The sequence below is a fragment of the Epinephelus fuscoguttatus genome, linkage group LG14 (assembly GCF_011397635.1).
Source record: "Epinephelus fuscoguttatus linkage group LG14, E.fuscoguttatus.final_Chr_v1".
NCBI lineage: Eukaryota > Metazoa > Chordata > Actinopteri > Perciformes > Serranidae > Epinephelus > Epinephelus fuscoguttatus.
Window position 1 is genome coordinate 28,717,548 of NC_064765.1, and position 24,092 is coordinate 28,741,639.

A 24,092-nucleotide genomic window follows, 5' to 3' on the forward strand; every position below is an offset into this window, starting at 1 on the left:
TGAGCAAGCAGTAGGTGTATGCTTCTTGCTACGCATTGATAGAGTTGGCAAGTGTAGTTTGGTAGAAAGAAAATAGCTTCTACATGAAAGTGCTCACAACAAGGTCTGTCAATTATCTTGAGTAACGGGGTCATGATTTCAGGAAGGAGACATTGCTGTTGAGTTTTTCAAAAGTGTTTATTGTTGCCACATTGAGCACCACAAGCTGAGTGCCATTGAGTTCCATTATATTTGAGAGAAGGCAGACATCTCTACTGCTGATATCTCCAACACTCTGCAACTTACACCAAAGCAATCCAGACTGATAAACAGCACTGCAGGTAAGAGGAAAATATGCATTTTTTATTTGATGTGAACCTTTTCTTTAAGGTGTTTTTTAAAAAAAGGCTCACTACAGAAGGCTAACTATGCTGTTTAGCATTTAGTGAACCAACAGCTTAGTCTTTTCAAGACAAGCAGAATATGTTCTCTCCCTTTTCGTGTCCTGCAGCAACAACCGATCCAGCAGTATAAAGACAGTTGCTTATGTTTTGCAGCAAATGACCTTTCGGTGACACTCAGTTTTAACAACAATTCGATGAATAATAAGTGGAACTACTCACTTTTTGACCACAAACCCTTCATTTTTATACTCCTGTTTCCACAGACAGTGACTCATTGCCTCTGTGTTGTTGTTTTTATTTTTTTCCCCCCTTCCCACTATTTCTTTACTTTGCTCTGAGGCTCAGGAAGATAAGCTTTCCCAACCCCTCTCTAAATTACAGCTTCTTCACAATAGCGACATCTCCAGCAGAGCCTGAATGTTATCACTCCACAGCGGCACGAGGAGCTCTCCATTTAGATCTCTGGAGCTAAACACTTTTTGTTGCTAACCTTGGGGGCTCGCCGCACATCAGCGAGTCAGAGGAAGGCAGCCTTAACGGAGCTGCCGTCATGCTCTCAGTGATAACTTGGGCAATGGCTGTGTTTTTCACAACACAGTGGGACAAAAGCGCAGGGTGGTTATGTGGGAGTGTTTGAGTATATGTTTAGAGAATAATTACCCACCAAGTGTTTTGTACTGCAGAAGCCACATTAATGCAACACATTAAAATACTGTAAATGTGGATATGTAGGTCTGCAAATGTTTGCTTATTATAAGCAAATGACTGCAGTGTGAGAAGTAATGAACTATATCAGGCATTTCTCACACATAGGTTACACATGTGCAATCTACAATATTATGCTATGTTAATGACATCCCCTAACACAAATGCACATGCTTCAGTTATATATATGCATTAATTCTAGTTATGCTGATTTATGCTAAAGGCTGATGGCCCATAGTAAACATTCATTAGGGGAGTTGCAAATTTAAACACATCTAGATCTCATGATATCTCACAAAAACTTTCCTTTCAGCATGTTATACATTATACTATTGGATGTTATTACTTAATGTTGTAATTTTCCAACGAGCAACACCAACTTCCCACTTTGCAGGGACCTAAAGTGGACTTCAGGATGTGTCAGTACATCATGACATCACTGTTGGGTGTGCTTACAGTTGTAATAAAAATGCAGTAAGAGAGACTTCATTGTCATTCATTTGTTTACAGTGCAGAGCAATGAAACCGTGTTTCTCGTGGCCCCCCGGTACCAAACAAAAACAATGAATGATGATGCAACATTCAATGAGAGTAAAGCAACGTTCAGACTACACACAAGGTGCACAACAAGACACAAAACAAGGCTGTGTTTAATGGAGAGTTGGATGAAGAGGGAGATGAATTTTCAACGGGTCAGGTGCAACTTAATGTTCCTCATGTTTCGTAAATGGCGCCTAATGAGTGTCCATCCCACAAAAATCTATCCAGACAGAGAATGTCTACGGGTTTTCTTTAATAAATACATAACCTGCTAACTAATCCGTCCCCAAATTTTAAGCTAATGCTAGCTGCTGTGGCTACCATATCTGTGACAAATATATATTGGTAGTAGCTGATGGATGATCTCAAGCTATTGGATTTTATTTGGTTATTGAATTAGTCAGTGCAGTGTTTGTCATACAATATTGGGCCTTGAGATTGAAAAGACGTTCCCCCATTGTGGCGGCAAGCTAGCTATGACTTGGCATTATGACATCAGCAGAGTTGGGATTAGTTTTTGCAGTCACGAGTAACCAAACACGTTAGCTTGCTGTTTGAGTAATCAAGTACTTCAGTACATTTTCAAACAAGACATCAGTTACTTCCGTTACTTTTAGAACACTGGTCCTTCAGCTCCGAAACAGCAACGGCTGTCTGAAAGAAGCCACGGAGCTTGTGGCTCGCTACGTGGTCGGAGAAATGCTGACGTTGTCTATGGTGGAGTCTAAATAGGTGGAGTAGGACTCGCTGACAGACATATTTCAGACTCAGGACTTGCATTATGCCTGGTACACGCTACACGCTGGTACTCACCAATTATCCCCGGTCATCTTTCACGGCGTGTGTGATGTCATCGGGTTATTCTTGTCCTATTTTTATTGCTTTTACTATTATTTGAGTCACTGCCAGAACTGTGTCTGTTTATGTGCCAGCCGACATGTTGTTGTAGTCACCTAAAAGCGTCAGCAGATGGCAGGAGCTACATTTGAAGCGCCATATGAAAACTATCAAGCTACTGTATCTTCCACAGGAAGTCCTGACAAATGTTTCAGAATAAAATCCTATTTAGAAAATGGAGGGATTCTCTAGCCGAGGTTATAAGGGGCTTTTAATTTGAAACAAGTGTTGAGTTTGAAATGACAGTGCGATATGTTAACTTTACAAAGACAACGGAGCGGATAAAAAATAAATATATAAACACACTGAGGGATTAATAAATAACGGAGCGTCTATAATGTAGTTTGTTTCAGATGAAGCTGGGATCCTCTGCAGTTGTGGTGAGTAAAAGCCCCGCCGCTATTTGTTAATGTTATTACTTCATGTCCGACCGTGAGGATGGACCATTGTTTGCTAGCTTGATGCTAATGACAGTAATGTTAACTCAGCGGGTTGACAAAGTGCCTCTGCTGTTTCACACCATCATTTCCCCCTTTTACTCTGTGTGGTAACATCCCTAGAGGAAATATTAAAAACGCTGGGGTGTTGTTGTCATACAGTTGTCTACGGCAGCAGTTCGTTCTGTGTTTCTACTGGTCAAAGTGATGGCTGTGATGGGAGAATTGGATCTCAGTGAAGGACAAGAGACAAAAAAATCTAGGCTTAGTGCCCTGAGGTCCATTGCCCAATAGGAAATGTAGAATACTCAAAAGTACTTTAAAAGTGCTTGAGTTACTTTACTCAGGGAGTAACGCAGTAAAGTAACTGGTTACTTTTTTAAAATGTAAGGCAGTAACGTACTTTGATTACTTTTAAAGTAACCCTTACCCAATACTGGACATCAGTTGAAACAAAGGATTTTATCGGTCAAACATATATTTCAACAAAGGGGAATCGGCTGAAATTGAGGTCAGTCTGCATATTTCAAGATGTTCAACTTGGTGTGCAAACATCCATAAGAACCCACAAAACCAGTTTTTCTAAATTTCTGTGTGAATTTTGTGGACAGAAATTCATGCTTTAAGTTGTTGCAGTTCCCAGACCTGGCCAGGTCAGGACACTCTCAGTGGTTCCTCTATAGACAGACAGGTGAAGGGAGGCTGGCTATTTTTTTTTACATGACCAGCTGAGGTCATCAGAAATGTGCATAACAAGAAACCTCCTGACTCACTCCACTAAGAAGCTGTTTAGAGAAGAGGATGCTGTGCTGCTTCCTTCAGTTGTCATCGGTTAGCATGTTGCCAGACACTGACACGATGACATGTCACCTTTATCCTCAGAGGCTGTGAACCGCAGAGCTAGCGAGCTGTAAATAACTGTAAAAGGTGAGGGTACATTACAGCACAGGTTTGGTGATGGAAAGCCATGTCACAGTCAACTAGGCGGTGTGATTCAGAGACACTGAGTGCAATACACTGTGGAACAGGTTTGAAAACTGAAACTACTAATCTTTATGCACTGCAGAAAAAACTCGTTTATCAATTCAGGAAAATACTGAAGCTTATTTGCAATTCCTGTTTGAAAAAATCATGCAATCTTTGTAAATAAATTAGTCTTGGTCACATGCACTTGTCACACACCCCTTTAAAGTGTATTTTTGTCCTCTGTGAGACACTCAGCATCATGTGATAGCAAAAGCCCAAACTCGGAGGCTTTTAAAATGTAAAAGTTTGTTGAGATACAGTAGCCTGAGTGGGCTGGAACTGCTGACTATGATGAATGAACCCGCCATTAAATGATGGGGGCCACTGTATTCCAAAGTGCAACAACAACAACAACAACAACAACAACAACAACAAAGAATTCATGTGGGAGTGGAGGAAAGGGTGACAGCAAAATTAGAATGCCAGCTCTCAGTGCTCACAGGCCTGTTGAGACTGGGGACCAAACAAAAGAAAGAACACGAAACATAGGGGGGGCCTTTGTAATCTGACTCACAGTATAATTTTTCCTAATGTATTTAAAGTGCCTCGTCGTGATTGTAACAGGAGTTTGAGTCATGCCCCAGACACACTGTCGTCCAAGCTGGTTCCATAATTACTGCGCCAGCGAACGTCTTCCCACTGACTGGAAGTGTTCTGAAGGTTCACATCCGTGGCTGCTGCTGTATCTCCATGTCCCTGTGGTCATATTGGTCAGTCAGCAGTGACATCTTAATGTTCCGACTAGTGTTTCACAAAGGGAGGGAGCCGTCGCCTATGCAAACTCCCCGAGGTTCTCTCTAAAGCTCCACAATGGAGCTGCCCTCGGAGCGCGCGGCTTACTTTGATATTCTCTGGAGTCAAGTGCTTCCTGCTGAGACTACCAGGAAAAGTCACATCACAGCATAGCCGAGCAGCGTGGCCACGAGGACACAGCACAGGCAGGTGAACTAACAGCAGCCACAAGGGCTCTTTGTCAGAAAGTTAAGCTGCTACCCAAAGGCAAAGCAGCTGTGAGAGTGTCTGCTCTCTATTCTCATAAATATAGTGTTGAAATACATTAGAGAGTTATTTCTGAGGGTGTTGTGTGCTATTTATTTGGATGAGCTGAATTGACATGTTAATGGAAAAACAGAGGGGCATTTGAGAGTTCATGAACTCATTAGAATGACAGTATTTCAATGTGATTGCAAAGTACGTGGTTGCATTAACATACTGTAAACCTCACTTAAAGCCTAGCCCCAATGAATCACCCAGTCCCTTTTACTAGCCTGGTGTAGCTACGTAGCAGTTCATTTTTATAGGATTATTTAGATGTATAAAACCAGATTGTTGACTCCCCATTTGAGCTGCTTAGATTGTGCATACAAATATAAACGTTTCATGTCATGAAGTCAGGACATGTCTCCATTACTCAATTACCCGGTATTTACATTTCTTTTGTCCGTAAAGAATCAAAACTGTTTTTCATAACAATTAGTCCAAGTTATGAATATTGTTTTAACAGGATACTGTGAGACAAGTGTCATAACTTAACACATAATTGATATGTTATTCAAAACCTTTTTTTTTTTGTTTTTATACAAGTATTTCATACTGGTTTAAATACACAATTTATATGATCATATTTTCTATCTTTGCTGAGCTAATATAAGCCTGTTGAGTTCAGTGATTTAAGTAAATAATAGCCCAGGCTATTAACTGAAATTTATCACCTATCTAAGGTGTCATGTTTTTAACCATTTACCACCCACTATTCCTACAAGTACTTCCAATGTGCATTAGGGAAGGGAAAGAGTCAAAAAAACTAAAGCTACAATGATTAACTGATTAGCTGTCAACTATTAAAAGTCAAAATTCTCTGATTCCAGCTTCTTAAATTTGAATATTGTCTGTTTTTTTTACTCCTCTATGACAGTAAGCTGAATATCTTTGGGTTGTGGACAAAACAAGACATTTGAGAACATCCTCTTGAGTTTTATACACCAAACCAACTAACTTGTGTAGATACTTGTGATGTTTCAGCTTGTTGACATATTGATGTCATACTGTTACCCACGGCAACAACAAGCATGGCTGAAAGCAAAATTATTAGCAACTCCGCTGTGGTTCCAAAAAGAGGAGCAGCTTCAGTAGTGTGGAATAAACTGTGGCATCCTGAATGTTTTATGTACAGTTCCAGACTTCTCAAACTCTTTTAGCGACTCACCGCTCAGAGGGAACTCATTCAGCAGCTCCTCTGGCAGCAGCACAGCGTCTCTTCCTCTCTTCTCTTGCTGTGCACCACAGGAGTTAGTGTCGTCAAGTGATTTTGTCCTAAACCTTTGCTAATGTAAACCTACGTGATGCTCACAGCTTGACGAAACACTACATATATGTGAATGTGCGATAGTTATGGTAGCATAACAGCCTGTCACAGTTTACCGTGTGATGATTAAAGGAGAAATGGCAGAGCATAAAGGTCCAGGTGGAAAGAAAAGGAAAAATAATCAATTATGTGCTAAAAGAGAGGGAAATCACCTGTTGATTTATATATTTAGATCCCAGGGTACATGTGTTTTGTGTTTGGGAGCTTTTTAAATGTGTAATTTGCGGTAGATTTTATTTTGTTGAACATTTAATAATGTTTACAAAATCTGAATCTCACTCTAAATAACTGTTGTTGATTACAAACTAAAGAAATTAGAGATCATTTTTATTTAGTTTTTACTGAATATTTAAAGGTAGACTGTTATGTAAGACTATATGAATTATTTTGTTCCAATTCTTTGTTCTTAAATTAATAATATATTTTTTTACTAATTTGTCATATCATCAAGACTATCATCGCAACAATACAGAAGCGTATTGCATTCACTTGACAAATAAAAAAAAGCCCTGTTTTTCTGAGTAATTTTTTTCTGTTTTTCGGAGTAATTTATTTATTTTTCTGTTTTTTGGTGTAATTTTTTTCCCTGTTTTTCTGAGTAATATTTTCTGTTTTTCTGAGTAATATTTTTCCTGTTTTTCGTGGTAATTTCTTTCGAACGAGATACTTCAAAATCTCGCGGGAAGCTCCCACCTGGCACCTGCAAGTGACCGGTGCCTGCGTAAAGTCGACAAACTAATGATAACACCATCTATATAACTTAAAGACAAGAGTATCTCCCAGTGTCTCAAACCCAAAACAAAGTAAAACTGGATTAAACTAAACAAGCGGGTCATGTTTGCTTCCATTATATCGTGCTCTCAAGAAAGGAATGAAAGCATCTGTTGTTCTATTGCTCTCTTAACTCAGAAAAAAATTATAACAAAAAACAGAAAAATAAAAAAATTACTCTGAAATACAGTAAAAATTACTCAATAAAACAGATTCTTTTGTGAATGCAATACGCTTCCGTACAAAAATACCCTGAAATATTGTGATATTAATTTAGGGCCATATTGCCCACCCCGAGGCGATAGGAAGAAAATATATTTAACCAAATAGCTTGATGTCTATATTGTGGTGATATTGTAGGGTTTACTGTTGGTGCTTACACAGTGAGATTTTTGAGAAATAATCATCAGTAATGTGGATATTATGAATAAGTGGTTAGAAAAGTCTGGTAAGCTCAGGTAATTACATCACTTTACTGTAATTCAACCTTTATAATCAGGAAAATACAAAGCTTTCAATATCCCAAATCTAAGACAATATCTAGTCTCATATCATGATGTCAATATAATATGAGCCTGTTCCGTTCCTTGACAGAATAATCAACAGATTGATCAACAATGAAAATAGTTGTTATTTGCAGCCCCACTCCAGCATCTCTCACTGTGCCACCTGCAAGACACTAGAACTATGTAGAAGTTTCACAGACTTTTGGCACTTAATATATATTCTAATGGTAATACATTTTAATTCAGTCAAATTTTATATGCAAGACCTGTAACAAAGTATTTCTACACTGCAATAATGCAAATTTCACCTCAGTAAAATATCTGAGCTTTTGTTCCACCACTGTTCATATATATTCATGAATGCTGACTGCTGTGGTGTTGGGAGGTTGTAAGGTAATGCACATACAGTAAAAAAGCAAACAGTGTTTTGAAAAGGCTTCAGGGGAACTCCATTCCAGCTCAGCTGGTGGGAAGCTCCAGGTCCTACACTTGAGACTTAGGAGGCAGTTGGCAAAGAACAGCAGCTTTTTTTAACTGCTGAAAAGCTACCTATTCCTTTTCACTACATCTATGCTTGAGCTTTTGTTTGGAGTATTTACCCAGTTTGAGAATGCATTGCTCATCAGTACACTTGTTATGTAAGAATCGCTTAGATATCAGAATTTCCCAGCAGTAAATGAATGCACCGCTTGGATTACTGCCAAACTAGTGATACTCCTCTCACCTGCATCGACCTGCAATAATAGTGTATCTTTGAGAAAAACAGAGATGAAGTGTTCAGTGTCATGCATCACCTATCTCGAGCATAGTAAGAATTAGGAATTAAAATGAAAAGCAGGAAATAAAACTTGCATTCTCTGTAAATTGGACGGCGGTTTGTAGTCAGTGATCTAAAAAATAGCAACAAAAAAAGGCAGTATAGTTATTTAGGGTTTTCCAGGCTGCTATCTGAAAGATCCTTTATGTCAGATATGCCCTTTATGAAAGCTAAAGAAATTAAAGCTATTTTTTTCTATATTTTACACCTTAAAAAATATGGTTTAATTCAAATGATAAAGCTGTTTGATCTTCAGTAAATGTTACCCTGTATCATCTTGAAATCCCACATGCTTAATCATGAGATATTTGAGGATATCTGTGACACGGAAGGAGGCCGAGGATTATTTTTAAGGCCAAGGTTACGTTGTTTGTCTGCACTGATTAAAACAAAAAAAGGAGAATAAGAAGCTCCCTAGATCCACGACTCTATATTACCAAACAAAACCTTCCTCAGCATGGTGTTGGGGCTCCACCCAAGCAGCTGAATCCTCCACACACTGCATGAAGAGCCAGCTTTACCCTGCACATATGCTGCACTCCAGCAGCTGGACTTTAGTCACCAGGCAGGAACGTAAACAAAAGACCAACTTGGTGACAACAGGAGCGATGATTAAATTCATTAGGGAAATGTTTCCCTCTAATGCGCGGCAATTTGAGGTGAGGTAGCACATGAAAGTGCCCTGCAGCTGCGCCCCATTCCCAAGAAGTGCTGCACTGTATATTCATTATTTTACAACAGATCAAACACATCTAACTGCCTGTGCGTCAGCTCTTCCTAGCTGCTGTTTGGGATTTAGTAATTTATTTATTTATTTGTTGCGTTTTCTGTGCACCTGGCTCGTTGTGCTGGTGAAGGTGAGTGAATGGAGCCATAAGGGAGAGTTTTCTGGAAAGGAACCAAGCTCCAGTTCTCTTCACGCAGCAGACTTGGTGATGAGAGTTGCGCAGAGAAGGTGCAGAGGGTTTAAGGCTAAATCCCAAGTTATTTTCCACTTAATTTTTGAACCCCGATTGCCTTCCATCCAAGCTATTCCATGCAAACGGGAATTGAACAGGAACTGATCGGCCCTCTATTATTTCTCCGTGTGTGGTGTCTAATAAAACAGTCCTCCGATTCCCATTCCTCCCACCTCTCTCTCATAATTTCCCTTGCAAAACAACAACGCTCTAACATTCTCTTGGAGCCTTCTGTGCATGTCGAGCTTCTCCCCAAGGTAAAACTGGCCTACTTCTGAGTGCATCCTCAGCATCCATCTGCCGTACCCGTAAATTGCGTTTGCCTGCGATCGCAGGTTATCTCATCTGTCAAGGCAGGCCTATCAATTTCACCGAGCAGTCTCGACAGAAGGCATTAACCCTCAAGCATCATTTCTGGCATCAAGCATTGACAGACAATAACAGCAAGTGATATCAACATATCAGATGAGCACTGCTGACAGTTCTGTTGTGACTGTTAGCGATGAGAAACTAAAGGCCTGAATAATAATGAATACAAGCCGTATAAAAAAGGAATTAAATAGTCGCTGCTCACGTTGCTCTCCAGGAAAGCATAGCCATCTAGTTTAAGACAATAAGCCACAAGCCGATATGGGAACAACTTGCTAAGTAGCCGACAGCCAACAGGTGATACAACTGAAGGTGTTAGTTTAATTTAAAACCAAAAACAGAGCGTTGGCTGAACTTTTATAACAGTTGCTTGTGTAATTATCAGATGAAGGACAATTTCATTCTGAAAATCTGTATAAATGTACGCCGTTAAGTGCCTTTCAGTGTATGGAGAACTGTGAAGAACCCATTGCAACATCACTTTAAAGTGTCAAATGGACCCACACCTGCACCTCATCTGACCACTCAAAGTGCTTTTTACACTACAAGTCACATTCACCCATTCACACACACATTAATGCACTGGAGGCTGAGACTACTTTACAAGGTGCCACCTGCAGCTCAGTTTCACATCAATGGAACAGCCATCAGGAGCAGTTTGGGTTAAGTATCTTGGTGAAGGATGCTTCAGCATGCAGACTGGAGGAGCCGGGGATCGAACCGCCAATCTTCTGCCCCCTCTACTTTCTGAGCCAAAGCTGCCCCAGTGGTATGGAGTTTCTCCCATAAAGTATGGGGACTTACAATGGATGGATTTATAACAGAATCTTCCAAATTGAAACAACAGAGGCTGAGATACCCTGACTTTAAATCTCAAGTTTAGCTCAACCTCCTAAAACACTGGATCCTACATTTCCCATAATGCAACTCAGTGAAATCCCCCAGAGGGTTAATGCCCATGTCATTTTCAAATTCCATGTCTCCTTTTTGTCACGTGGCTCTCTGCCAAAATCCCCTGATAGTGATGAACCTGCAGTGTGTTATTACCTGGACCTGCTGCTCCCCTCAGCTCTGCAGAGCTTTGTTGTGACTTTCAGCTCATTGTTCAGCTGTTGAACCCACAATTTCCCTGTTTTGGTCTCATGGTGTCTTTTTTGGCCACAGCAGCAGATGTTTTCGGTGAAAAGGCTGTAAAAACCTCATTGTACCAGCTCAGCAGCAAACAACAGACAGACACAGTTAGACACTAGCTGGTGGACATAGTGGAGTATTTAACAGCGATAGAACCAGATATTTCTCTCAGGGGTTGGTAGAGAACAAAAGCAAAGCTAAATTAGAGACTGGCTGACGTCAGCCGGGGGCGTAAAATGGGTAGCCAATAACGTCTTCCCTACTTCCAGCCCCCTTGCATGGACCACACCCATCTCCAAACTTGACCTTCATTTTCTTATCTCAGCTACACACCTGTAAGTCTTTATGACTCCATCTTGCACAGTTACATCATCATAATGTTGACAAAATCTGTCCACAGACACACAGATGGATATATAAGCTCCTGCCAAAATACTCAAAATGGCTTCTGTTGTAGTTCCAGCTACTATTTGTGTCATCACGACCACATTCTGCCATGATGTCACACACACACACACACACACATTACCAGCCGTTGTGAATTTTGTACACAGGCTCTAAATTATTAATGTTGCTCCGTAACTGTTGAATGTGTAAATAAGCAGCTGTTTGCTAACAAGTTTGTCACATCAAATCAACTACACAGGTGCTATGTTAATGGTTTGCTGCCCCCTAGTGGCCTAAAAAATCTGCTTTTGCTGGAATAAATATTATATAGAAATACTAAAAAAGTAATGCTTTCAAGGGCTTTAGGAAAATGTTGAGCCTATTGATCAGTTACTTTGGATGATAACTTAAAAACTAATGTTGTGTTGAAGTTGTGCAGTGTTCCGTGCTGTAAACAAAATCAAGTTTTCAACTCTTTATTCTTCTTTTGGATGAGCTATTTTTGGTCTTATCCACAGACCTCCACTGCAGACTTGAGCAGTGAGATCCAGTGACATAAATTACAGTGGCCATGGCAATAAATAGTAAGGCCTGGATATAGAGTGCACTTGTCAGTGAGTCATTTGGCGTCACAATCATCCTGCTTTCATGAATAAAACACAGCCGAATCTCTTCAGTAAACTACATGGCTTTGCTCAAAAAAAAAAAAAAAAAAAACCTCCACACTCTCCACATTCTTCAGACAGATCCTTCACAGTGTGGTTTTTAGGAGAATACCAGCCATTCAAATGTCGATAAATGCCCCATTGTGGGTGTCAAAGCTCTCCCTCCTACTGCAGCTCCATACTTCTGTGCGCTGTCCATGGTGCTGAATAGCCTTCCGCCACCGACCGAGCGCCACTTTCTACCTCCGCACTCGGATTTCTCCTTGTGATGATCCCGCAAGTGCCATGCTACCACTTGTAATCCACAAGAGGGTGGTGATTACAGTGGGTGGTGGCGTTACTCTGCTTCCCATGGTGTCTCATGGCCGCCATCGATCCCTTAACCAGACGCGCGCACACATGCTTGTGCGCACACATGCACACACAACCAAATATTTTCTCAAGATGCAAAGGAACCTAGTTTAAAGTAATCAGCACATAGGGGACAGATGATATAATCCTCTCTCACACACAGCGGTCCAGTCGTACAACTTAAAGGGAGTTTAATAAACGTCTTAGCTACTGTAATCACAAGGGAGCATTTTGGAAAGAGTAGGCTAATCTCTCCCTCCTCTCCCCTCCTTTCCCTTTCTCTCTCTCACACACACACAACACACACACACACACACACACACACACACACACACACACACACACACACACACACACACATTGCAAGACCCCCCCAAAAACGCGCACGTTTAAACACACCCAGGATTAGTATGCGTCGGGCACAACTATCCAACCTCTCAGCTTTCTTGATTTCCGTGCAGCGCTGCGACCTTTCCCCACATATGCATCATTGCAAAAATTAAAAGAAACGAAAACAACAGCTCCACTGCGCTGAACACGTTCACACCGATCAGGTTACTTTCTGTGGATACCTGTAATTGTCCAAGAGTGCGAGGCACCTTTCAGCCCATTAACACACCGCCTGCCGCTGTCAGCAGCAGAAAGCCAGAGCTTGGGAAACGTCAGAAACTGTATTTTTGGCATTAAAAAAAAAATCCAGTACAATTGAAGGTGAACTGTCCCCAGCAGATGCACCACATACAAATGAGAAAAGCAACATAACTGAGCAGTAAACAGTCAGAACTCTTCCATTTATCAGACTATTAAGGTTATTGCTTACCTTCAGAGACGGACCAGTATCCATTGTGTGCCACCGCGGGCTCTATACAGTATATTCTGTTTCCCTGGTTCGAGGCTACAGCCGCTCCCTTCCCATTCATCCACTAATTCCAGGAGACGAACTGCAAAACCAGCTGCCTACCGAGCCGCATATTGCTTCTCCTCTCGCACTTCTTCTCTCCTAGACAATTTTTCTTCCACCAGCAGATGCTCTGGAAACCTGCGCTGCTTTCGCCGGGAGCCAAGCTGCGACGAAGAGCTTCACAGCATATTTGTAGTTTCCCCTTCAAGTAAAAATAACTAGCTCGCTGGTGTGTGGGCTCCTCTTGCCTATGTATTTCCAGGCGGGTTTTTTTTTTTTAAGAGAGTGCTGCTACATGGCACAGGCGTTTTTCTATTTTCTCCCCGCGGCACCTTATAGTTACTTGTCAGTGAGAAAAAAAAGACAATATGTCCTTGTAAGTGTTTGCTTCTCTCTGACTCCTCAACACGCATCCAAGCCCAAAGTTAAAAAACGTGAAAATAGTACATCCAACAGAGCGTTTTGTTGTTTGTTTTCAGGAGTTGTTTGTCCGAGAGCGGGAAGGTGGAGAGGTGCGAAGTCTCTGCGCTAGAAAGACTGCAATGGAGCGGCGGATAACCCTAGGTGGCACAAACACCATGAGGCATCACAGAGCCCACCGGGGGGGAGAGGCAGAGGGGACAGAGGCGGCCAGGTCAGCTACAACTACAGCGCCTTTACGCAAACACACACCGGAGCGAGATTGCAGTGATGGTTGTGCGTAAAGAGCCACTTTGGCACGGTCCGCAGCGAGCACCGTGTTGTCTGCAGGAGATTAAGGACCGACCCTGGATTAGTGTGTGCTTAGCGGTGTTTAGCGCTCACAGCAACAAAGTAGCCAATCAGGGGTGTGGGCAGCGTTGCTCTTATATTATGTGTCAGTCGTTTGTAAATGAAAGTTACTGTGTCGGTTGTTTCTCGTAGCAGAGAGCGATCTGTAGATGAGATCTTCATCAGTCCCCAGACCTGCTGGATGCATCCTGTTTGACCTTCAGAAAGCAGGAGAGTCACTTCCGCGTTGGAACACTGACACAGAGACACACACAACTCCTGAGTGGGGAACAAATCAGGAATTCACTCATCAGTAGTGAATAGTTAACGAGTAGTTCCTCAAACTAAGTACTGAATACATGTACTTAAGTGCCCTTAGTACAATTTCGTTTTGATTTTCTTTTGCTGTTGTTATTTCTTTCTGGTAATTAGACAAAAATATGGTGCTTTTTACTCTTTTTTTTCCTCAATTGTTTTTTTTTAGAGCAAACAATTTTTCTAAGGAAGTGTGATGCATTCAATGGAGAATCAATAAATAAATAAATTTGCAGTGTTTTTCTAACTTACTACGATTATCGCGAAATTATAAGAAAAGTATTCATCCTTTTCCAATCCTGAAAAACAGACCAGATTTTTTTTACATATTTAATTTTATGGCAAAAATAAGTACATACATATAAAACATAATAAACTGCTATATGCTGAACTTTCACAAAGTAAATACTGTAATAATATGACACTGATAGGAACCATTCTGCACAATAAGTACATTTTCTTGCTAACAGGCTAACTCTTTCGACGGAGTATTAGGGCTACACTGAAGAAAAAAAATTGGAGATTTCGAGAATAAAGTCGTAATATTACAAGAAAAAACTCATAATAGACCATTATATTACGAATTTATTCTCATAATATTATGATTTTTTTTCTAATTAAATTACAACTTTATTCTCTTATTTTTTTTTCTTCAATATGGCCCTAATACTCTGTTGTAACTTCTGTACATTCACTTCAGAGTAATATTTAATACAGGGCTTGTAACTGGATATAGTGTGGTGTTGCTACTTTTATTTAACTAGCCTAACTGATCTAATAAATCTTCCACCACTGCTGTTTCCCAACCATTTTGGCTTGTGACCACTTAAAACAAACCATTGTCTACATGTAACCCAAGGTCACTACTGGTTGTCACCATTCATTATTTACCCATAACTGCTTATACTGTTAAGGATCAGGGTTGACGTTGGGTAAGGACAGGTCGCCAGACTGTCACAGGGCTGACATATAGAGACAGACAACAATTCATGCTCACATTCACACCTACGGACAATTTAGAGTCACTACTTAACCTGACCTGCATGTGTTTGGTCTGTGGGAGGAAGCCGGAGTATCTGGGGAAAACCCACACTGACATGTGGAGAACATGCAAACTCCACACAGAGGGGCCCCAGCTGGCTGGAAGGTTTGACCCCAAACCCTCTTGCTGTAAGGAGACAGTGCTAACCACTGGTTGTGACCAGTTTATCCAAAAAGTGTTTGCATTTGTTTTATTTGAATCATTTATAGGGCCCAAAAAGGTAAAACTAGTCAGTACCCCTAAAAAATCTGCAAACATTATAGATTAAACTCTAATTAAACAGATTTGTGCAGCAGAAATATCTTAATTCTGATTCACTATTTTGTGCACCATTTATCTTATGACCCTTTATGTGAACCTTGACCCACAGGTTGGGAACCATTGTGTTAGATATCGGTAAGTAATGATTATCTCCTATATATCTGAATCAGGGCTATACCTATTATTAGGCACTATATTGTTTCTGGGAATTTTAGGATTTAACTGAGAATTTATTTTTAAAAAGTTGATTTTGGTAATTAGAGTCAGTATTTTTACATTATGACTATTTAAGGCCAAAATTGGCTTTTACTGCTTCATGGGAAAATATTTTTTTTATTTGCAAAATCAACTTTTTTGTATTTTCTAAAAGCTATTTTATATTTTTCATTTGTTTATTTCAGAAAGCTCAGTCAGGAAGGCTATACTTTTGCATGCTTAGGTCTGTCATTTATTTCTCATACTCATAATTTCTTGTTGTCATTGTTGGGGGCTGTCAATTGAGACATCTGTTGTTCATACATTCTCTGGTAGCCTATCATTGTACTGCTTCTTGTTATACATATGGTTCTCTTTCTGCCCATAGTGCTGTCATGCTGCAGTTCCCCTCACCTCCCCATCACCGCCTAGTCTTCGCAGATTCATCATCCTCATCAGCTTCATCAGCCAGCAGCCTCAGAGTCATCAGCCACCACCACCACTATCTGAACTCCATGGGGGATTCATGTTTCTAAAACTTTGACACCCCTCGACAATAAAATCCCCCTCTGGTGTCCAAGCACCAAAATTTCCGTCAAATCTTAATCATCTTCTGTTAATTTGTGCACCTCTAATATGGTCAAACAATTATCATTACTGCATTCACCTGTGCAATCTTTACATGGTAAATGAGCTATGGAGAAATGCATCGACATTTCCACACAGATAAATAATGGAGCAGTATGTTATCCCACAGACTGATGATGTGAGACCTCTAATGAACAAACTGTTAGAAAAGTCCAATGACAGAAATCCAAATAGATTTATATGGGATTTGGGGTGAGCTGCGCGGCATATATGAAGCATCTGAAAATCTATGTGATTTAATGTGGTTAAAGCGATATAGGATTCCTGCACCACTGTCACACCTGGGCCTGTGGAAATTGCTTTAAAAGCATTTAGACCATCCTATGCCGTGCTGGATTCATGACCTCAATATTTGTAAAATCATGGCTACAGTGCTGCTCTGCATCTGCAAGATAGTGGTCTTTATCAGTTGTCTCTGATTAACTCTGACTCAGCCTCTAAATAGCTCTTAACTAATAACACACAATTAATTACTCACATATTTGTTGCTATTTTTGTCTCAATTAAAGCCGTCCATCATGCTGAGGTAGTGCCATGCAGAGATGCATCATGATTACTTCCCCATTGGGTAGTTTGTCATCATACTCAGATCACATATGCAGTGATACTGACACCCTGATGTTATATTAGTGGCTCGCACACCAAACTGATCCTGTGGCAAGTCATAGGTCCGTTGCTCTCAAATGATCCCCCATATATTTACCAACTTTATTTCTGCACAAGAATGATTCCTGTATTCCATGTTTATAATCAGAAATACATATTGGCTTAACTCTGATTGGTGCGTACATGACATCACCTTTTACCAATGGAGCCCAGCTACTGTGAGGAAAGCAAGGACAAAAACAACCACAAAACTTTATGAATTTTCTGTCATGGTGTTCCCCATGATCCATACACTTACATGCACTTCCTGAAAATTAGTCAGGGTCCATTACGGTAGACGGTGGCTGATAGTGTTTAGGGGAGGTGATAACAAACCAGTACAAATGTATGGAGAGGATTTGCCCACTTTTACCCACTTGTAACTTTTGTTGTAACCCAACAGTGGACACTGGGGACAACTGTTTTCTCTTCATATACATACATACACACACACACATATATATATATATATATATATATAGAGAGAGAGAGAGAGAGAGAGAGAGATACTAGTCCATACCCATTGAGTGCACAGCTGCCCATGTACAGTTTCACATGGTGTGTGTTTGGGATACAGGTCATAGGAAATTGCAGATTAAATAGTCAGCTGAACCCATTAAGAAGAGCAATGTATTCAGACAGAGTTTTTGTGAATTTAATAGTACAATTGCTTTATTGAAAGTACAGTAGTACCATTGCCAAAAGTGGGATAGTTAGTGGGCTAAAACTGTACATTAGTAGCTGAGATAGCACGTTGAAAGGCACATAGTTAAAGTGTTTATATGTGGTATTGACTTAAAAGTGGGACGCACTGGTAGAATGACTGACTGAGAGTTTCGGTGATTATGTACAGCATACCATACCATGACTTAGTCATACCAAAAATTAGAAGAAAAAAAAAAGCATTCGGCCACAGGGGGAGCCACAGCGATCGGTCGCATTTTAACCATTTTTAAGCATTTTTCTGTTGTTATAGTGCCACCCAGTTGCCAATTAGTTTTCCAACTTTTGCCAAGAGGGAACTTTAGATATTGGTCCCTAGATTATGTTCACCGAGTTTCATGCAGATTGGTCAAACTTCCTAGGAAGAGATCGATTTTAAGTTTTTCAAAAAATTCAAAATGGCAGAAAATCTATATAACCAGAAGTTATGGGTTCTTGTGGCAAATTTGTTCCTCACGAGGAGAGGCATCTCTGTGCAAAGTTTCATGTCTCTACGACATACGGGGCATGAGATATGCCCATTCAAAGTTTGCAATTTCAATCGGTTGCTATAGCGCCCCCCTTCAATCAATCAATCAATCAATTTTATTTATAAAGCCCAATATCACAAATCACAATTTGCCTCACAGGGCTTTACAGCATACGACATCCCTCTGTCCTTAAGACCCTCACAGCGGATAAGGAAAAACTCCCCAAAAAAAACCCTTTTGGCCAATTGATGTAATATTGCTTCATTCGCATCCTCCCATGACCCTCTACCACTGTGCCAAATTTCACGTGGATTGACCAAGTCAGTGAGGAGAAAAATGTGGAACAGACACACACACACACACACACACACACCATTATATAGTAAGAAGATATATCTATCTATGTATCTATCTATCTATGTATCTATCTATCTAGCTATATATATATATATATATATATATATATATATAGATAAGCAATATCACACGAGAGGAAGTGATGTTGTTCTGTATATCGTCATGGCTGTGATTCGGTCATGGGCAAATACAATTACAGCCGTGACGATATACTGTATAACATCACGACCTCAAGTGTGATATTGCCTTTATACAACAGTTCAACAACAGCTTAAACAGCAATGCTGAGTAAGGAAATGTTAACTAAAGGTGATGAAATAAATTATTTAAGTATGTTACATGGCTCCGTGAAAAAAAAAACAGTTCCCCCAATCTGTTGCTGGGCAACACAGCACACACACCAGGAACTCACAAGCTAGCCTACTTTGTATTTACATTGATCTGCAATTGTGTAACTTCGTCCAGTTCGGTTGTTGGCGGTGCCGTAGTATTGTTCCGACCTCTCATTGTTCCGACCTCTCATTGTTCCGACCTCTCATTGTTCCGACCTCTCATTAGTCCGACCTCTCATTAGTCCGACGTCCCATTGTTCCGATATGTGATTATACTAGGCTATACTGTATTTGTGTACCATAGAGGATCAGCTACGCAACAAAAGTAGGCTACTGGTCAAGATACAAGTGTCATAGAGAGGAGAGAATGAAACACCATAACCTCCTGTTATTAACTCTGGGGTCTGGGTTGTGTGGGGAGCTCTCCGCGGTGCTGAACAGCTCCCGGCGGGCGTATTTCTGCCTTGATGGTGCGCCGCGACCGGCTCTGGGTCAGCTGGGAAAGGCTTGAGGCGAAGCAGGCTCACGGCTTACGTGTTTGCCACTTTCTTTTTCATTTTAACCCACACCATGATCTTTTCCTGACCCTAACCAAGTGGTTTTTGTGCCTAAACCTAACCAGACCTTAACCACAGGGCATCATGATGATTTCGGAACAACGGGACTTCAGAACAATGGGTTTAATATGGTCGGAACAATGGGATGTCGGACCAATGGGCAGACCCCGATGTTGGCACGGCCGGATTCAGCTTCCACTCTCCCTCATCCTCATCAGTAGGTACCTCATCAGATGATCATTGATAATTCCTGACCATGTTTGCTTAATTTTTGCTCCTCTCCAGTTTGTCGAGGTCAGCTGATGTTACACAAACACACCTGGAGGTCTGCACAGAAGAGTCCTGGCTTTCCATTTCCTCGTCCTCTCCTGACAACCACTCACAATTTAATTCAAATGTAATTTTGGGGAAAATGTCCATCTTCTTGGTGTAACGCTATAGTGCCCGTTTGTGTCAATGTAGCGAGTGTGACAGTTAACGGTTGTATTTATATTTATAACACCTGTGAGAGGAGTGATTTTACTGTTACAAGTCCCAGTGATGAACAGAAAACAGTTGTTGGATATCAAGAACGGGTTGGATGATGCAACATTAATATCCATTCTTGACCTTGGAAACAGTTTGAAAAAAATAAATATTTCAACATAATGTCAAAATGACGTTTTACGATACAATATGATGCGATGAGATACGAAGCGATATGGTACAATATGATACGGTGCAATATGATACATATAGTCCCTGTAGGGGGATTCGTCTTTACTTACTCCATCTGCTGTGGATGACCACAACATGCACCTGAAAGCTCTGGGAAATTCTGTCAAGTGGACTTTAAGTTAGTTTTTAACCTTTTTTTCATTTTCTTTTCTAGTGAGTGGTAAAACTCTCTAGGAAAAGGGACTATAACAAGGTTTTTGTTGGTGATTCTGATTCCCATCGACCCCAATCAAAGTTAATCCATTGATGTATCTTTCTAGTTGAACATCAGGCAGGGTTTTGTCCTCTAGTGTTCTTGAGCAAAAATGAATCCCTGGCAGCTGCCTTGTGGCTGTTGATCTCTGCAGGTGGAGTGGAAGTCCTCCCCCCCAACTCCCCTTCCTTTTCCTTATTTTCCCTCCATTTGTTATCGACGCAGACGGCAGGAGACATGGCAGCTTGGCCTTACTTGCCCACTGTGCCATTGATCTCTGTTTAGATCCTCTTTTCAAATCCACTTAAAGCAACATTCTGAGGGTGAAAATGTATCATTATTTTAATTAGTTCAAGGACTAAAGATAATCTAAGAGTTTGTAGAAAAGCAAGTAAAGCTATACATGTTATGTACTGTCTGAAAGCTACAGCTCTGCATATAGATTGCAGTTGCAGTGCGTACTGTAGGTAATTCCAGCACTGCTGTTTACAAGTTGTTTAGTTGTCCAGTTTAAATTGCTATAGTGCAGTTGCTGGTAGAGAAACAGTGGGGTAGTTGCTCTGTGACTCAGCATCTGACCAGCTCAGCTGAACTGAAACCTTCTGTGACTTCTACATTACTCGTAAGCTGACTTAATGTCTACAACACTTGATTATAGTGTTGCCTTCAAAGGACCATACATTGTAAATTAAAGGTAGGGAGCTTTAGAAATTAATAAACTGATCTGAATCTGTAGAAGTCTGGCCTTAAAACAAACTGTAAGAATTCAACTTCTGTTAAACCAGGACGGCAGCAGTTAAAGGGATAGTGCATCCAAAAATGAAAATTTACCCATTATCTACTCACCCATATGCCAATGGAGGCTCAGGTGAAGTTTCAGAGTCCTCGCAAAACTTGGAGGAGAGTGTTCACCGTGTTCACATGTGCGAGACCAGTGAAACGCAGTGCCCATGTCAGTGCCCAAGTGTTGTGACGACTCTGAAACTTCACCTGATCCTCCATCGGCATATGGGTGAGTGGATAATGGCTGAATTTTCATTTTTGGGTGCACTATCCCTTTAAAGCTGAACCTCAGCTTAACCAGGCCAGCAGCAGGTTTAACCCGTTCAGATCCCTCATCCATTCCAATGGACATAACTTTCCTAGTATGTCTAAATCTATAATCTGACTCCACCCAAATGCACAGACTTATTAGATGGGATGACTATAGGCCAAACACAGTGTTCCACATCATCCAAAGTGATTTCTAGGAGAGGACGAAGCGCAAGGCACATTTCAGTCTATTAATCATATCATTTCAGTATATCATTTTCAGTTTAAACTGTCTTGAAAGTAAACACAGAATGTTATATTACTTATATGAAAGATTTACAGCTTTTTTTCAGGATATTTTCATAAATATCCGTCGACTGGATAGACCCTGGATCTGAATGTCACTGGTAAATGAACAGAGGAAATACTGTTTAAACAGGGGAGTATTATAAATGATAGGATCCATATAAAACACACAAGTTAAACTTCAGTTCAGTCAGACAACTCATGTTTAAATGTTTATTTCAACAGCATAGTTAGAGTTTGGCGTCTAGACTCCGGCCTCATCCCCACTGATATGTTTACACGAGACACTGGGGAGTGATGATTAAATATTTTCCGTTAGCAGGAGCCTGCAGGTGGATGCTGGGGTGGAGGTGGGGCTGGAAGAGTGAGCAGCAGTACTGATGCAGAGCAGTAGCGGCATAGACAAGGCAAAGGGAGAGCTGGGAAGAATTTGCAGCTTAAATAGACCGCAAAAATTGGGAGGGTGTGTTTTGTAGATGACATATGGGGACTGACGTATGACGTGTGTGTATGAATCAGTGCAGCTGGAGTTGACTGCCTGAACTAGCTCGCAGATGTTGCTGCATTTAAACCAGACTTGCAGCAGGTTTAAGATACACCTCAGTTTAACCAGACCTGCAGTGGGGTTTAAGTGATCATGTGACCTCTACCAAGGCAATTCAGGTTTAAACCCATCCTAAACCTTAAACAGCAGCTTAGCTGATAACAGTGCAACAGCCTCACAATATTCACATAAATTGTATCAGCAGCACACAGGCTGTATTTCAAACGTTGTACTCATTTCACAATGCTTTATGAGACTGGTGATAAAGCTAATAAACACACACACTTATTTCATTCAGACACATAGCTGCAGTTGTTGTGTCTTGTGTGCACAGCCTTGGAGCTATAGAGAAGTCATTATAATAACGATTTCAAACAAGGTTTTTAGCTACAGTTAAATTACAGTAAAACTGCTGTAAGTGTCCCTGTGTAAATAGAACTGGAGACAAGGGCTGCTGCATTTAGTGAAAGCACATTTCATTACCAAACTTTCAAAGTACAATTTGCACTGACACATTGTGGATCAAAATAAACAGAATTTTGTGCTGTAGAGAAAAACGTTAAAGGACACAAAAACAAGTTCTGACAAAGCCAGACAGAAAACAAGACAATCAGTGGCCTTGTATGTGCTCAATAACAAACATGACAAAGCCATAACAACAAAGGCAAGAAAATGAAAAGAAGGGGTAATGAGATAGACAAACGCAGGAGCAGTAAGTGGGCAGCTGAGACAGCAGTGATTATGGTCTACAGTAGGATGAGAGGGATACAAATGGAGGCAGGATGGTCCAAGTCCAACAGCAGAGATAGGGGCAGTTCAGAGAGACAGAGACTTCAAACTTTTTTTTACATTATGACCCCTTAAAATGAAGAAATTACATGCAGTCTCTTCCATATGAAGCAATTTGTTGTTGTGTTCCACCAGAATGTTAGCAGGAGAAATCTATAAGCTACTTACATATTTTACCAGCATTTGGCTAGTGGACAAGGCTAATTTTGTACCCTTATCGTAACTCTATAGGGGTCTGAACCCCCAGGTTGGAACCATTGCACTAGCACGTGTGTATTAATGTGCAGCTGAAAATGGTCTCCAAGAAATGCTTTATTTGTTCGTCTTTGAGTTTGATTTAAAAGAATAAAAAATCACTGAGTATTTGATAAAGTTGAAACTACATTTTTATATTGCACATTCTTGTTGTCATTGCACCTTTTACATTTCCAGAAACCTTTTGATGAACATTGGTACATTTTCAAACTTAAAAAAAAAATACTTATTCTGAGATCGACAGTCTTGACCTTGACAAAACAATTGACAAAACTCACCATGAGCTCTACTTAGCACTTCAGTTCGTCTTTTGATTATAAAACTCAATGTTCCTCTGGAAATGGAGTTTGCTTGAAAGTAATGGAAGTGCACATGAGGACATTCAGCAGTAGAGTGTCCGCCCTGAGACTGGGAGGTCATGGGTTCAATCCCTGGCCGAGTCATACCAAAGACGATGAAAATGGGACCATTGCCTCCCTTGGACTCCCATTCTGACGCCCAAGTTCTGCATTTTGGCCATCACCATCTTGGTTTTTTTGCAGCCATATGTGACCATGCTTGGGCGAGAGGGTGGAGCTGTGGAGGAGTGGATCTGACTAAGAAGCTGAGGCAACCTGGTCTTATTCCGAAGTTGTCAAATACCAGCACTTGAGCTGTGATTTCAGTCATGAAACAGGCCACGCTTTGTGTCAGGGAAAAACACAGCGGGACAACAACATAAGTGAAGGGGGCGAGTGGCGATGAATGGGTC

The 24,092-nt window shown here is 40.7% G+C and overlaps 1 protein-coding gene across 1 annotated transcript in view; it reads right to left on the reverse strand.

Moving 5' to 3' along the window:
• LOC125901259 (leucine-rich repeat and fibronectin type-III domain-containing protein 2) overlaps positions 1–14,044 on the reverse strand; it is a 193,637-nt gene extending 179,593 nt beyond the window's left edge. The window contains exon 1 of the mRNA XM_049596827.1: positions 13,130–14,044. The gene's annotated coding sequence lies outside the window, so the exon portion shown is untranslated. The remainder of the gene's footprint in view (positions 1–13,129) is intronic.
• Positions 14,045–24,092: the final 10,048 nt, after the last annotated feature.